The sequence below is a fragment of the Aptenodytes patagonicus genome, chromosome 3, assembly GCF_965638725.1.
Source record: "Aptenodytes patagonicus chromosome 3, bAptPat1.pri.cur, whole genome shotgun sequence".
NCBI lineage: Eukaryota > Metazoa > Chordata > Aves > Sphenisciformes > Spheniscidae > Aptenodytes > Aptenodytes patagonicus.
This window is the reverse complement of record NC_134951.1, coordinates 112,133,481-112,148,369: the sequence shown is the minus strand read 5'-3', so window position 1 is coordinate 112,148,369 and position 14,889 is coordinate 112,133,481. Positions and strand designations below refer to the sequence as shown.

The following is a 14,889-nucleotide window of genomic DNA, read 5'->3' as shown; positions in this document are numbered from 1 at the left end:
GAAAAGCTAAAGTGAGTGTTGTCTATTTTGATGACTAGCAACCCAGTTACTGACAGTCACTGTTTCTTGAGTTCAAGTTGAATTCTTCTTGAGATTCAGAAGGATTTTAAGATGAAGGCATCCATTTATCCTGAGGTTTGTAAAGAAGTACTTTAACACAGTATGGGTGAAAAGTTTGTCTGTGCAGCTTGTATACTTTACTGTGATTAATACTGGTGCTACCATCTTTGAGCATGGATTAAATTAAATCAGGTACTAATGTTGGGTTAAAGCAAATGCACTTTCCATTCTTTCTCACACCCAGTAGTAGTTGATTTGAATTAACAGTTGTGTTGAGCTGGAGATTCTGTTGACACTTCAAATAGTACTGAGTGGTTCAGTATTTGAAATTTATAAAGGAGCAAGCAGTAAGATTTATCTCTGCAGTGGATGTTGGTCCTTTGTAGGTTGGTAAATAGAGGGGAGGCACTGCACCGTGGCTTATGCAGAAAACACAGGGCAGGGAGGGGGGAAATCCCAACTAGGGAAAACTCATAATGACTAGGAGAACATGCTGAGGACGGTAACTGACTCCAGTAGAAAGAACCTTTTGCAAGGGTTGTGTAAGTCATCTGAGAAAGTTTGATGTTGGATGAATTTTGATATTCAAGATCCCAACAACTTCACTGTAAGTTACGTGGGTAGGCTGATGTTTGATGAAAAGATTATGAGAGATTTACTTGGAAATACTCTGAAGAAACTGCAGGAAAATGATTTGATTTTAACCTTCCCTCTGAGAAACTTTATAGAAGCAAGATAGGAAGAAGTAGTAATTGTTAACATACACCACGAAACTCAGTCTCTCTCTCAAATGTATGATCTATTTTATTTATAAAGTTAAAATTGCATTATCATTGGAAGGTGAGCCCTCTGTAGTTAAATGTATATAAATACCTGTTTTATTAAATCAGGAAACAATTGCAATTAAAAGCAAGAAAATAAATGTTTTGAACATTTCTGGTGGTAAGTCATATCAAGGTGCTCCCTATTGTTAAAGTTTTGTTTAGCCCTCTGTGTAAATAGGTAAAAATTGCAATGAAATACAAACAAAATGAGGGGTGAGGAAGTTGAGGGTGTTGTGTATATTCATTACTCCCTTTTTATGGACTTGGACATCTTTCTAATACACAAGTGAATACTTAATTCTCATTCTCTGAAGCGTCCTTTCTTTTCCTTTCTTTTGTAATGAGCTCTCATGTGCGCAAATAAATTTCACAACTCTAATTCTGTCTTGTGTGAAGTTGGCAGTTTGCATCAGGGTTGACAGAGTTATGAAGTCACAGGTGTCCTGTTGATTTCAATAGAAGTTAAATGTTTGCGTTCTTCTGAGGATTTGGGCCCAAGACATCTTGAAAACCCATTGGAGTAATTTCCCAAATTAGTGTGTATTAAATTATTTTCCTAGGAGAAATATGGAAATATGTGGATGTCAGGCTTCTAGAGAAAGGTTTCTCAGCTTCATAAAGTGAGATCTCACTTTCCTGTTAATCATCTTTTCCACATTTGTGTGTCAAAAGAAGTAGTAAGAGAAGTTGTTACCCTTGGAGTTGCCCAAACTTTATGCAAAATATTTCCCTCTCTCTCTCCCTCCCCCTCCCTCCCTCCCTCTCTCCCTCTCTCTCTCTCTGAATCTGTTTGCTAAAAGAGCTGGAGGGAGTAATCAGTTCTCAAGCAGTTGTATCTGCTGGTTACGCTAGGAGTCTGAACACAGACTCTTGATTAAAAAACCACAGAAAAACAACAAACCCCCAGAAGTAATTTTGTGAGCAGAAATGACTAATAAAGCTTGGTTTCCTGTTAATTGTGCCTTGTGGTTGATTGGAGTCCCTGAGTTAAAGGTTTTGTCACAATTACAGCACCTGTGTGGGAAGATGTCTGCTCCCACCCCTCTGCCTGGTTCCCAGGGTGTTTCCCTGAGATTAAGAAGCACGGGGATGTGCTGTAGGCTGCGTGGGTTTAGGAGCTGCTCCTGCCACCCCCTTACTTTTGCGGATCCTGCAAAAAGTGAATTGTCTTTGAAACATCTTCTGCTTAGTCATATCTGGTTCAAGTCAGGTGGATGGGTAGAAGTTGTGAGGAGACCTGGATTCAGACATGTGCTGTGATGGTGGGAGTGTTGCTTCTTTCATCTCTCTGTCACTCTCCTGACAGTGATTCAAGTATATTTAAGTGTAAAAGGTTTTGTTGGTGTTGATGATGCCTAGTCAAAATTATTAATTTAAAAATAAATCCAGGTCTGTCTGAGAGCAATTGCAAATCTAGAGGATGAAAACCAAATGTTTCTAAATACCACCTCTGTTACAATCCTTTATAAGGACTGTATTCTGCCCTTCTGGTTTGTTTGGTTTTTATGGACTAGCTGTAAAAAAAAATGTACACAATGGCTATTGTAAATACCAGCTTTCCGTTTGCTGCTGTATGTAAAATTTGTAATTTATGTGCCATCATTTGAAAAAATAACAAGAAAGTAATTCCAAAATACCTTATTGTATGAAAGAGTCCTTTCCATTTAGGCAGTTAGATAAGCAGCCCATTTCCTCTGAGTGAATATTGCTGAAGTTGCTTACGGTAGTTACTATGTCTGGACTGAATTCAGGTTTTCCAGGTGTGTGTTTCTAATTGTACAGATGGTTTTGAATGCACTTTGAGATAAACTGAGAATATTTAAACAATCAGTTGAATATTATATTTTTATGATAAATAGAGAAAGACTTGGGTGGAAAGAAGTATCAATATAGAATACAAAGTTGGCAAGGTATAAATCGGTATGAAAAGGTATGATAGTGGATGAGTTGAATCTGAGTTGTTGGGGGGAAATGCATTTTGAATTCTTGCATGTGTTGCATATAAATGCTAAATTTTCCTTTATGTTTGACATAATGTGGGCTTAAGAATATTACTTTTAGTTTCAGTAATCAGTTTTATTTGCTAAGATTAACTAGAGAATTTGCAAAAGAGCAACAAATTAAGGTTGGTTGGGGTTTTTTTGGATGAGCAATGCTGTGAAGCCAAGCTAAAACTAATAGGAATGTTTTGTGGTAAGTTTTGAGTAAATACAGAGTAACAGTCTAAAAATAGGTGTTAATAAGGGCAGGAGTTGCCACACTTTCCTAAGGATTTGAGATCAGAAGAAGACAATGTTCAGAGTGTGGGAGGGGAAAAGTTACAGTTCTCATGTTTTTCGTAATAGTTAGGGAGTGCAGTGTGTTATTATGGAAGTAATCTAGGTTTGACCTAGGTCTTGACCCATTTGTCAAGAATGGTTTAAATATAACGAGCTCTGTTGGGCAATTATATGGATGCATATGCTTATGACCCGTGCCTTCAAATATAACTAATTCCAAATACACATTTGATGCTTCATTTTGACTAATCTTCATTTTTAGTAATAGCGGTTTGGTACTGTTTTCATGTGGATAAGTGTTAAGAATTTGTAGGATTTGGATTTCAGAAATTTTTGACCATCTTTCACATTGTTGTTAAGCTTGCACTAATTTAATATGTTTCTCAAGAACACGGACTAAAGTCCGGAGGAAGAAGAGGTGTCATGACCAGGTGTTTGAAATGGGGACTCTCGCTGAACAGGGAAAGATGATGAAACAATTAGCAAAATGGATTTAATCATATAATGTGGAACATAAATTATCCATACTAAAAAGAAATGTTTATGTTTGCTTGCATTTTACTGTGAACTACTTACCTTGCTCTTTTGTGATCTGTGGAAAAAGGTGACATTTGGAAAAGTGAGCTATGAATTCACCTCCCTACAAAGTACTTTTTTCATAGAACAAACCTTCTGTAAACTAATTCCAGAGTGAAAAATCATGAATTCCTAGCATTCATTTTGCTTATGACTTAATTATGACTTATATTTTCAAAATGTTTTATTACCTGTAACTGGAATCCATTTTTATTAGAGTGCAGTTTCTATTTAAATATTTATATGAAGTAGCTAGTTTGATAATATTTAAAAATTATAAGCACTAACTAAAATGTGTGTGTGTGTTACCTCTGAAGTGTGGCTGCTTTATTGAGGTAATGAAATGAGTACTCTGTCTCCTGAAAACTGCTGTGTTTGTATATAAATTAATGAATTTGTGTTCTGTGCTCTTCTGAAAATGTGTCCAACTTCCTTATTATCCCATTACTTATCTCAAACTTGTTTGTGTGTGCTATGTCTTGCCATGGCTTTTCCTTTCAAGTTTCTAGTAAACAAAACTTTTGAGATAAAACTTGGGTAAAAGCATTCAAAGAATTTTCAGAACTCAGTGAATATTTTCCACATTTAGTATCACCACTTGCGAAACATTTCTTCTCCAGTGCATTGGATGCATACAAGACCACCTCTCCTGTCCATGTTTTGTGGGAAAAAAGCATACAAAATTTTGTAAAAATGTCTAGAATTTGAAGATGAAAACCAGTTTGTATTGATACTAATTCTTTTCTGTAATTAGTTTGTAGTTTGAAACTGAAACACTTAATCTTTGGTTTACAGGAAGAATGTTAAGTTTCACTTGCTGCCTCCTCTTTTTATCTTAAGCTGATAAATCAAATAATTGTATCTTGTTATAAAATTATTGTATTGTCATAGAAAAATTGCTTTTAATCAATGCACTAATAAACAAACACTTTAATCTATGTAGCCTATCATAACAGGCATACAACAATACAACTCTGTGTTACTATAGGGAATAAGATTTGAAAGACTCTTAATTTAGGCTCAGCCCGGCAAATACATGCATGCAAGAGTTCACGGTTTTGAGGTCTCTCTTATTTCTGACTTGACATCGATGGGAATGCTGAAATAGATGATGTGCTCAGTAGCACAAAAGGCAGTTCAGATGTACCGCTTAGTGTATCCCTTCACTTGATTCATTAGGAACTCTGAAGGCTAAATTTGAAACAATATGACCTTAAAAAGGTTTTCAAGCCACCCTTTATGTTTAGGTAATATAAGCATAAGGGGGCCTAAAAACGGAACAGAGAAACTGAATAAAAAATAATTTAAAGTTTCTCTTTGGTTTCATAAACAACTTGATCCATCAGTGATCTGGGTTGCAGAATTATTCTTTACTACATCCTTGGTGATACAAAGGAGGTGTGGATCAAAGCAAAAAGGGTTGTGGTGCAAGAATCTCTTACGCATGTGCACACGCACACAGATGTACGTGGCTTACGTGGGAACTTACTACTTACAGAAAATGTGTGCTGTAGGGTGCTTACCGGTGTTGGGAAATATATTTGTCATGTTTAAAGTCAAGATTTTGTTGAAAGATTTGTATTAATGGGGATCGTTGATCTTTTTTGAAGTAGCAGTAGATTTTAGTGATTCAACTGCACTGAAGATTGAATGATTAAAATTACCATGAGGTGAAATGTGGTCAAAATAAAAATATCTTAATCAGCATTATTTTACAGTGATCACTTAATCAGGAAGAAAGTGAAGATGATTGTAGTTGAGAAATAGAGTGCCGGATCTGGTGCACGGTTAGGTACTTAAGCATTATGATATGGTCTTTATTCTCAAGTGGGCCAAATCAAGTTTATTATAGGCAATTTACATGCTAATGGCACTGAACTTTCAAATGATTAATTATTTTTTAATTTTAATTACGGTAGTTTTAAGGTAACTCTGAAAGAGTGCTGAAATTCTAAGATCTTTGAAGATCTTTAAGGAGTGCTGTTAGTTTAATAAAGGAGTGTTGTTATAGTCATATTTTCCTAAAATGTAGTGAAACCTAGAAGAGTTCTTGAAACGTGACTTAAACATCACGGTTTTTAGAGTTCTGTCATTTTATCATTTTGTCAGTGCAAAAAAACCCAGACAATAAAGAACATGTTCAATTGCATTGCCCAGCTTGAATACAAGGAGCAAGCAAATGAGAAGTTTGCAGTTCTTAAAGCAGAAATAATATAGGGTGATGGCATTAAAATGGTATGAGGGGTGTGTGTGGAGTGGAAGCGTAAGCTGTGGAGGTGGAAAAATTTCTGTGGCCATAGGAAGGGTGTTTTGTTTTCTTCTTTTGTGACTGGGAACTTGAAATTTGAGTAAAAAGCAGTTGTAGAGACTGCAGTAGTGTATCTTCGGTTTTCATTGCACTTATAGTGGCTCAACAGTCAGAAGCAGCATTTTGCTGTGATGTGTTAATGAAGTGCAATATGATCTATTTTCTTATTTTTACTAATTTCAGAGTAACCCATAGGATATATCAGACAGTGTAAAACTAATGCAGGCAGTATTCAAAAGTCACTTTTTATTTATTTGGATCACAAATGCTATTTTAAAAAGATATCTAATGACAATGAGTGGTTACTTCTCAAGAAAATAAAAAATATGACTGGAAAATGTGTATTATTTTAACCTAGGCAAAAATCCTTCTCACGATGTTAAGTTCTTACTCACTAGTTTTTAGTATTTCCATTTGACATACATTATATCAAAGTAATTCTTGCTTTTATGAATTTTGAACTTTATTTTAATGTTTGAACTTCAATTTAATGTCAGGTATAGATCATGAATGCAGGACTTCATATAACAACTTTCATTTAAAACGTGTTGTCCATAAAGGCAGAATTAGGAGTGTAATTGTGTGCGTTCCTACGATATTCACTACCCAGAATTCTTCAGCCCTGACTGGGACTTTCGAGACCTGTTGCAATGCAAATATAAACAGTAGTGTCAGTGAAACCTGCTGCATATGAAGTGCTTATGAGCAGGTTTATGCCATGCTTTTAAAGAGGAAACAAAGTATGTTGTTACATGGTATGTCAGTTCATATGGTGGGCGCTTGCCTGCGACATCCTGCGGAAGAATGTGCCTGCTGTTAGAGCTCGGCTGCGTTACTAGCCTTCTGCTCTGAGGCCCTTGAGGCTTGCTGGGAAGTCTCTGCAATGACTTGCGGTGAATTTGGGGGTAAAAGCACCATGATGGAGGAGTGAGAGACAGGACTCAAATGTGCTGCGTGAGACTTGACAGGTGTGCATTTTGACAAGTTCTGAGTGTAAGTGTATGCTAAGAATACATGGCTACACAAACGAGTCATTTTAGAGGAGGAGAGTTTGTGGAGAGTCTGCTCACCCCCCTTCTCACAAGGTTTAGAGCATGTTCTTTAACTAATTAAAGGAGACTAAAAGTGCTTTCGGTTTTACAGAGCTTTTAGACCTTTTTTTCTCTCAAAAATGAATAATCTTAGTTGCTCACATAAGAGGTAATGAAACTCTCAGTATCAGCAAAAAAATCAAATGTCTGACCTCAGTATATTTGCTTTATATAGATGACTGTAAAAACAGTTTTTCCTTTTAATTAAAATTCTAGAGTAAAAGGAAGGCAGGCTGATGTTGTGTAGCTCAAGTCCTTGTTTGTTAGTCACAATTTAATGAAAAGTAAAGGCACTTGAGGCTAGTGGTCGTAAAAGGAGAAAGGAAATGCATCAGGGAATTTGAGAAAGGATGGTGGCACCGAAACTGGGACTTTGGAAGAGAGACTCCAGCTGGGTAGACCAGAGTTTTAAAGGAGAAGTAAGAAATTGGAGAACTAGCAGAACTTTGCTCAGATGGTGGCTTCTGTGACCAGCAGGGCAACGGGATGGGGGCCTGGAGGTAAAGAGAGACAGACATGAGCAGACAGATCTAAGAAGCAGGCGAGGTACGGATGTGAAGAAAACTGAGGAGGCTGCGGGCAGAAACCATCAGATGTGGTGGCAAAGCTGTGTGGGGACAGGGCAGAGTGATACTGGATGATGAGTCTTGTGGGAGAGGTTAGGACCGAATCCTTGAGAAGGAAGGTATTGGGATGAGGAGACACAGCAGGGAAGAGGTGAAACTGTATCATGTATTTGTGAGAGGCAAGGGAAGGGGGTGTAAGGCAGGCTGCAATATTAGACACGTGTTTGAGTCCTCCTTTCTCTAGCTTCAGAAGTGGAACAGGAGATTCCTAATGTGCTGTGAAATACCTGGGAGACTGAGCAGGGGGCTTCATTAGTGCTGGTCCATGCAAAAAGCGACAGCCTGCAGCACTGGTCCTTTAGTCAGTGAGGATCATGTACTAGATGCCTGTGTTCTGTGGAGCAAAGTCGCTAGCTTTCTTCTGGTAAAACACTTCTGTATTATTAGAGTATGTAGCAGAATTTCTAGAGAGGATTATTTTTTTTATTTTTCAAATGAAAGGATTATTTGAATTATAAACAAAATATATATTGAACAATTCTGTAATTAAGGATGTAAAACCATAAATGCAGAACAAAGGAAATGACAGAATTAATGATGCCTCCACAACTACCTTGAGAGAGTACATATTACAGGCTTCCGTTGTGGTCACAAAATACCTGTTCTTTAGAGTGGAGAGCTGTTACTTGACAGGCAGTCATTCTTTTTCCCTTCCCCGCCACCCCCACCCCCTTGAAATTTGCTCTGTGGTTGCACACTCTTTGTTTATTGCATAATACTCAATTTTTTTTCTCTGATATTCATCAACACATAATCTTTCACAAACAGTATGAAAGGATTTTTCAAGAGCCTAGTCAGATTAGATGGTGATAGCTCTATTTTACATTATAAAAAGTAATGCATTGAGGGACTAAGAATTTCACTTAAAGTGTTCATTTTTGATGCCTGGTTTATTTTGATTTTTCAGAACATTTAGTAATTCTAAACACAGGTCTGATTGATTTTATTTACAGCTTAAATGTCCAGCATTTTTTGGCAGTCAAAGACCAGCATATTGAGTTACATGTCAAATATTGAGGAATGCAAAGTTTAAGCTTGACTGTCAGAAGTGTGTTTTTAATTGACTTATCTCCAGCTCTGTGACAGCATGAGGGATGGAGTCTAAGCAGCATTCTGCTTTATAAGCGTAAGACCACCTTTCTCCTTCTCCTTTGTTAGCCTTTCAGGTTTTTTAAATATCACAATTTTTTTCTGTCTGCTCTTTATTTGCTCCCAGAGCATTTCCCCCCTCTACTAGGTGGAACAGGAGTCCTCCAGTAAAGATTTTACTGACTGTGCTACAAGAATTGCATCAGAATTCCAGTGCACAGCGGGATGAATTAAAGTTCAATATTTCACTTTGCTGCTAGAATAATAATATTTAAACATAGGGTGGTATACTGAAATTCTTGTGATGAGAAAGAATGGTAATATAAAAAACAATGGCCATATCTTGATGTGGTATGGAAGTGTTGCCCAGATCTGCAGTGGGTGTTTTGTGAATGCAGGGATTATTTTTCATCTGAGTCTGGGGAAGGAAAAAACAGAACTACTCTCATATGTTTGGGAAAGATATTTTATTTCTCTCTCTAATTTTAAAGTTCCTGTTGGAGAATCTTCTGTGGTAGCTGTAGCCAAAGATGGCTGGATGATCTCCACTTGACCTAGATGAGAACAGATTACTTTCCCCCCCCCCCCCAAGATGAATAGAATCCAGAATATTGTGTCTGTCTATACTCTAGTACAGGAATTTGTGGACATGCTTCTCATTCTTGGAAAATGCCAGATTCTTAACTTGTACTTAGAGATGTTGGCACTTAAGTCTTCATCAGGAAAAACATGTTAAAAATGTTCTGAGGGAGTGAAAACTGAATCTTAACTGTTAAAACTGAGAAGGGTATTTGTGGCTTATATTTTTTACATTGCCTTAACTAATGTTCTGTGGTTCAGCTGCTATTGCTGTTGACTACAGTGTTTTGCCCCTGGTTTCCTCCAGAGAGTTGGCAGAAACTGCAACAAAGCTTTCTTGTGCTGTTTTGCCAATCATAGGTGGGTGGAGAGGAGAGATTTTTCTGACTCCTCTCAATTAAATCAGGCTTTAAGCAGCTCTGCCTTGCTGATTATCAATTATTTCTTCTTTGTTTTGAGAAATACTGTTTAATTTGGGAAGGGTATTCTCTCACACCTCCTTTCTGGAGTTTTTTGAAACCTCCAGTTATGGTCTGTCTGAACTCAAAAATGCTATTTACACATTTCATAATCACAGCTGATAGAAGCCAGTGGAAAATAAATACTTTGGGGTTGGACTGAGCCTGTAAAATAAAAACACTTGTTAAATTCCTTCCAGGAATTTAGCAGAAATTTCAAAACTGCAGAATGCTTTTAAAAACGAAGCTATCGATATATTATTCTGCTTTGCTCTTCCCCCCCCCCCCCCCCCCCCCCCCCCCCCCCTTTTTTCAAGGACAGCATTAGGAAGAATCGGAGAGCCTTCTGGTATTCAGTTGAGTGACAATCTCTTAGGTCACGTGGTTTTTCTCCTTTGCATGGGAAAGCTCTGTATGTATTTTTATAATTATTTTTAACTAGTGAAGGAAAGGAGGCTTTGTCTTGAAATGGCAAGCAGCTAGTTTCCCATGGTGGCTGTTTTCTTTTCCAATCTATTTCCTTCATAATGAACTTTCACCATTGCTGTGGACAATTCTGGTGGATACAGCTTTTAATTTCTCTATCGTTGGCTTGACATAGTATTTTACATTGAACAATGCAGTGGGCAGCAAGGCTGGGTTTGCTGTGTGATACCTGGATCACTAAGGAAACACATTTTGTAATTCCTTTGGGAAGTAAGAAATGGGTATCTTACTGAGACCTGCCAGTCAAGGATACAGTCTTCCATCTGAGCAGAGTTAGCCAGCCTGTTTATCTAAAAAGCGACTATGGCATCGGTGAGGCACCAAGAGGAATTCCTAAACACTGTCCTGTTCCATTTTGTTTTCTATTTAAATCAGTTGTGGGGACCCATTTTCAATTGCTGCTCCGAGTCTGCAGCACTTCCTTTAAACAGTCAGCATGACCTTCGTCTCACTTGGGTTTAATTTCAACCCATGCCTACACCAGCTCTGGTTTGCTGCGGTGCTCTGCTGGGGAGGGAAAGGGGTGCTAGCAGGTCAGGGAGGGGGAAGGAGCTCACCACTAGCTCTCCCCTCCCCACCCCCCAGCCAGCAGGTTAGCCCTGAAAAATCTGAATTTCAGAGCTAGCCCTGCCCAAGCTCTGTAGGCAGAAACTGGGAGCTGGAGGGAGAGAGAGCAAGGCAGGAGCACGAGACTAACTTTGCAATTAAAGCATCCAATACTGCTGTTTTATTTTTTTGATATTGTTTGGTATCACGTGTATAATCACAGTACTAAACTGTATTGGGTTATCAACCATGTCGCTGTCCTCCCTGTGTCAGCTCATCAGGAGATGGACTTTTATCTCCAAGAGTTTAAAAATTAAACCCCTTGGTATTAAACGTACTGTTAAGTAATGCTAGTAACTGCTTCCGCACCATGAGTATGATAAAACAGATTGTTGAAGCTCAATGTCACTACTGCAGAACCCATTCTTTTGCCTCTTTTCTGCTGGACAGTTGTTGTAATTGTAATAAAATCCTCCCTTTTCAGGGCCAGGAGGTAGAATGTACATTCCTCTGTGTCCTGGTTTCGGTAGGGATAGAGTTTTCCCAGGCAGGGTGAGATCAGAAGTATTGGCCAGGTGGGGTGGCTAATGATTCTTGTAGAACAGTTTTTATACGTCAAGTCTTATCTATCCATCTCCTCCATGGTGATTGATAGCAACATAGAATATTTTTCAGAGTAACTTCTTCCACAGACTCTATGTATGACTTGTCAGCTTGTGGCCATAGAGGACATACTGGCAAATGTGAAAGTTTTATATAATGAACTTTGGTTCCTGCTGAGTCGAAAATCCAGGAGGAGCCAGGGGACATGCTGCCCACACTTACCCTCTGGTTTGGAGGAGGAAGAACCAGCAAACTGTTGGTCCCTAATCTGTATCACACATGGCTAGCCACCTTGAAAAGGGACGTCTGTGTGGGAAAAATCAGCTATCCCTCTGCATTTCTGTAGGTTGAATGAAGTACCAAAGGAAATGCCCATACTGCCTTTCACTCTCAAAAAGCCGCAGAGACAGTGTGTCATTGGTATCAACAATCAAGGAAACTGCAGCTCCTTCTGAAAAAGAGGGTAGTCTTTTCTGTTAACTTCATGATGATTCTGTTTAGGGAGATGGGGATATAAACGAGGAGGGGTGTGTACCTGTATGTTTTAGCAGAGCTGCATCGCAGAGAGCCCTTTGAGCACATTGCATTTTGAAAACCGTTCCCTGACCTTACGGTTTGCTGTCTTTGTAACAGCTCATATGACATTGCCAAACTAGTTGCAAAAAGTCTGCCTGTTAACCTCATAGTCTGGAAAGCTGGATGCATGAAACGGCTGTCTGAAGATATGCCTTCCAAGACCCTTGGCCAGGCCAAGTTTTCTGTACTTAAGATTGCCGTTGCCACAAGAACAGCAGATGTTTGCACAGCAGACAAACAACATTGATGATAAAGCAAATTGACCTTTTTTGGAACAAGCTATTTGAAGCACATTCCTAGGGCAATTTTTTATTTTCTTTTTTCTTTCTTTTCTTTTCTTTGACTGTGTCTTTCTTCATAAACCTGCTTGGCTATACGTTGAAATGTCTGTTGCTAGAGGTGATAAAAAAATTAAAGAGTAGGGTTTACAAACTTTTCCACTAACACCGACACTACAAATCAGTACAACTAATCCAAACCTATTTTTGTCGGTTGTATTTTACTGAAGTAGTTATAATGATGTTTATTTTTCCAGTGTCCCTATGGGAACCCTGGAAGATTCCAAAATGTAATAATTAAAGAATGACAGGCCTTTCCTTACAATATAAAATGAGGAAGAGTTTTGTGGTTTAAACAGCTATGCTGTTGCTTGTTAACAAGATATTTTGCCTTGTACTCTAGCCAGGCCTGTAACGGTCAAAAAATGTTCAAGTCGAGAACTACATGTTTGTTTTCAATCAGTTGTTTTTCAAGTTAAAAGGCTTTAATGGCTTGTTTTAATTTGTTCAGTAGTATTTGTCAGTAGTATTAATATTTGTATTAAATCACTTGGTGCTATACAGCTGAGGCTGTCCCAGTAAGGCAGTACATTTTGTCGTCACTTATTTTTCCAATTGCAAGACCTTTCTTTTAAGGTATAAAAGATTAATTGAAAGTTTGGGGAATCTCTGTGAACCTGAGTAAAATACTTCTTTTAAAATTAGATTTTAAAAGTATATCTGTATTTTGATGGTATAATTAAATATTTTGAATAAAATTATTATAAATTTAAAGTAAAAATACCAATAAAGTGAAAATCTGTGTCATATGTCTGCACCTTTACTATTTGGACCTAAAACCCCAAATTTTTTTAAGCATAAGCTGATGTTCCTGTGGTTGTAACAAATGTAACTCCTGGTAGAGAATTGATTCCTGGCATCTGAGGAATTTTAGAAAAATTGACTAAGTTCAGGCTTTGCAACCTCTGCGATTCTTGAAGGATTTCATCCGTTGTACCACTAACATCAGTGGAGGTGTGCTGTACTGCTGTGTGCTGTACTGCTTAACAGGAGAAACACAAGACCCTGCATTTTTGCACTGTTATTTTTCAGATGTGATTTACAATGCTAATTTAAGGACTGGGATAAAGAAGTTTTGTGGGGTGTTTTAGGTATTAAAAATACAGGTAGCTTGTGTCTTGACTCAGTTTATAAAATTGCTTTGTTGAATAGTAGGCAATAGGCTTTTGGACAAGGATTTTGTAGTGCCTTGAAGGGGTGTGTGTTAATATCAAAATTCTAAATTGAATGATGGGTTATATATATCAGTATTAGGGTTTGGGTTTTTTTCGTTCATAACATTAGGAAGCCAAAATACTGAATTCTAGAAGAACCCAAATCGGATTTCTTATATGTGTCTAGACAGAATTTCATTGTTATTTAGCATCATTTGCTTTTGGACCTTTTGAAAACTAATTCCCATTTCTGTTTAGACACATTATTTTTAACAAATTGTTCTGCAATGGGATGCCTGTTACAACTCTTCACTGCAAATAAAGCTGTGCTGATTCCATCAGCCTCTGTATAGATAGAAGTGGACATAGATGGGTCCCTGTACCATGAAAGCATCAGCTAAAAAGGTTTTTGTGGGCCATGTAAAAGGGCTACCCTATGTTGCGTTCTCTTGTTTGTTTCTTGATCCAAGTATGTGATGGTCAATACCTTGTTTGTTAGAAAAATACTGTCTGTTTTTTGTGGATGTGAAACTGAGTGAATTTTTTTGAGGTTACTTGTTTAGGACCATTGAGGAAGACTGCCTTTGAGCCAGAAATTGAACTTGGGTCTTCTGAGACCCATTCTAGTCCTGTGTACACTGGGTTATACAACCTTCTTTTATGGGCAACTTTTATGAATCATATTTACTGAAGATTCTGTTTAAGTAGTAGATTTCATTTGTGTAAAGTATTAAACATGATTTTAAAATATTTTTTAAAGGAACTCCTTTTCCTGCTTAATTATTTAAAGTGGGGTTGGTTTGTTCTTTTTTTTCCCCGAAGTTTGTGTTATGTGGTTTTTGAGGTAGAGTTATCAGTAACTTGGATGTTTTGCATGCATGCAGAGAGCATGTATTAATGAACATGGACTGGTTAGTTGTAGTGCTAAATGGGGCTGAAAGAGGGGAACAGTCCTCCTGATACTGTTTCATTGCAAAGAACACTGGGGTTACCTGGCTGGAGAACTATACCTTACTTTGCTTACTGCTTTCAAAGATATTATAAAAGAGGGGAAAAAAGGAGAGGGAAATGAAGCTTAGCTTTATATACGTAGGGTTTTTCCACTGAATGTGTTAATAATGTCTTGAGTACAACTGTTCTCGCTTCCAGAAGCCAAGAATTAACTGTTAAGTGTTGTCTATCTTGAAGAAGTGGTCTCCAAAAATATTGCCAATATTGCCCTTCCAGTCATCGTTTTCATTGAATACAATATTGTTTTGCTGTTTGGCAGAGAAATTAATATTGTCCAGAGTGAAC

The 14,889-nt window shown here is 37.7% G+C and overlaps 1 protein-coding gene across 5 annotated transcripts in view; it reads left to right on the top strand.

The window, feature by feature from the left end:
• CDC42BPA (CDC42 binding protein kinase alpha) overlaps positions 1-14,889 on the top strand; it is a 192,863-nt gene that overhangs the window by 45,966 nt on the left and 132,008 nt on the right. The gene's annotated exons all lie outside the window — the stretch shown is intronic.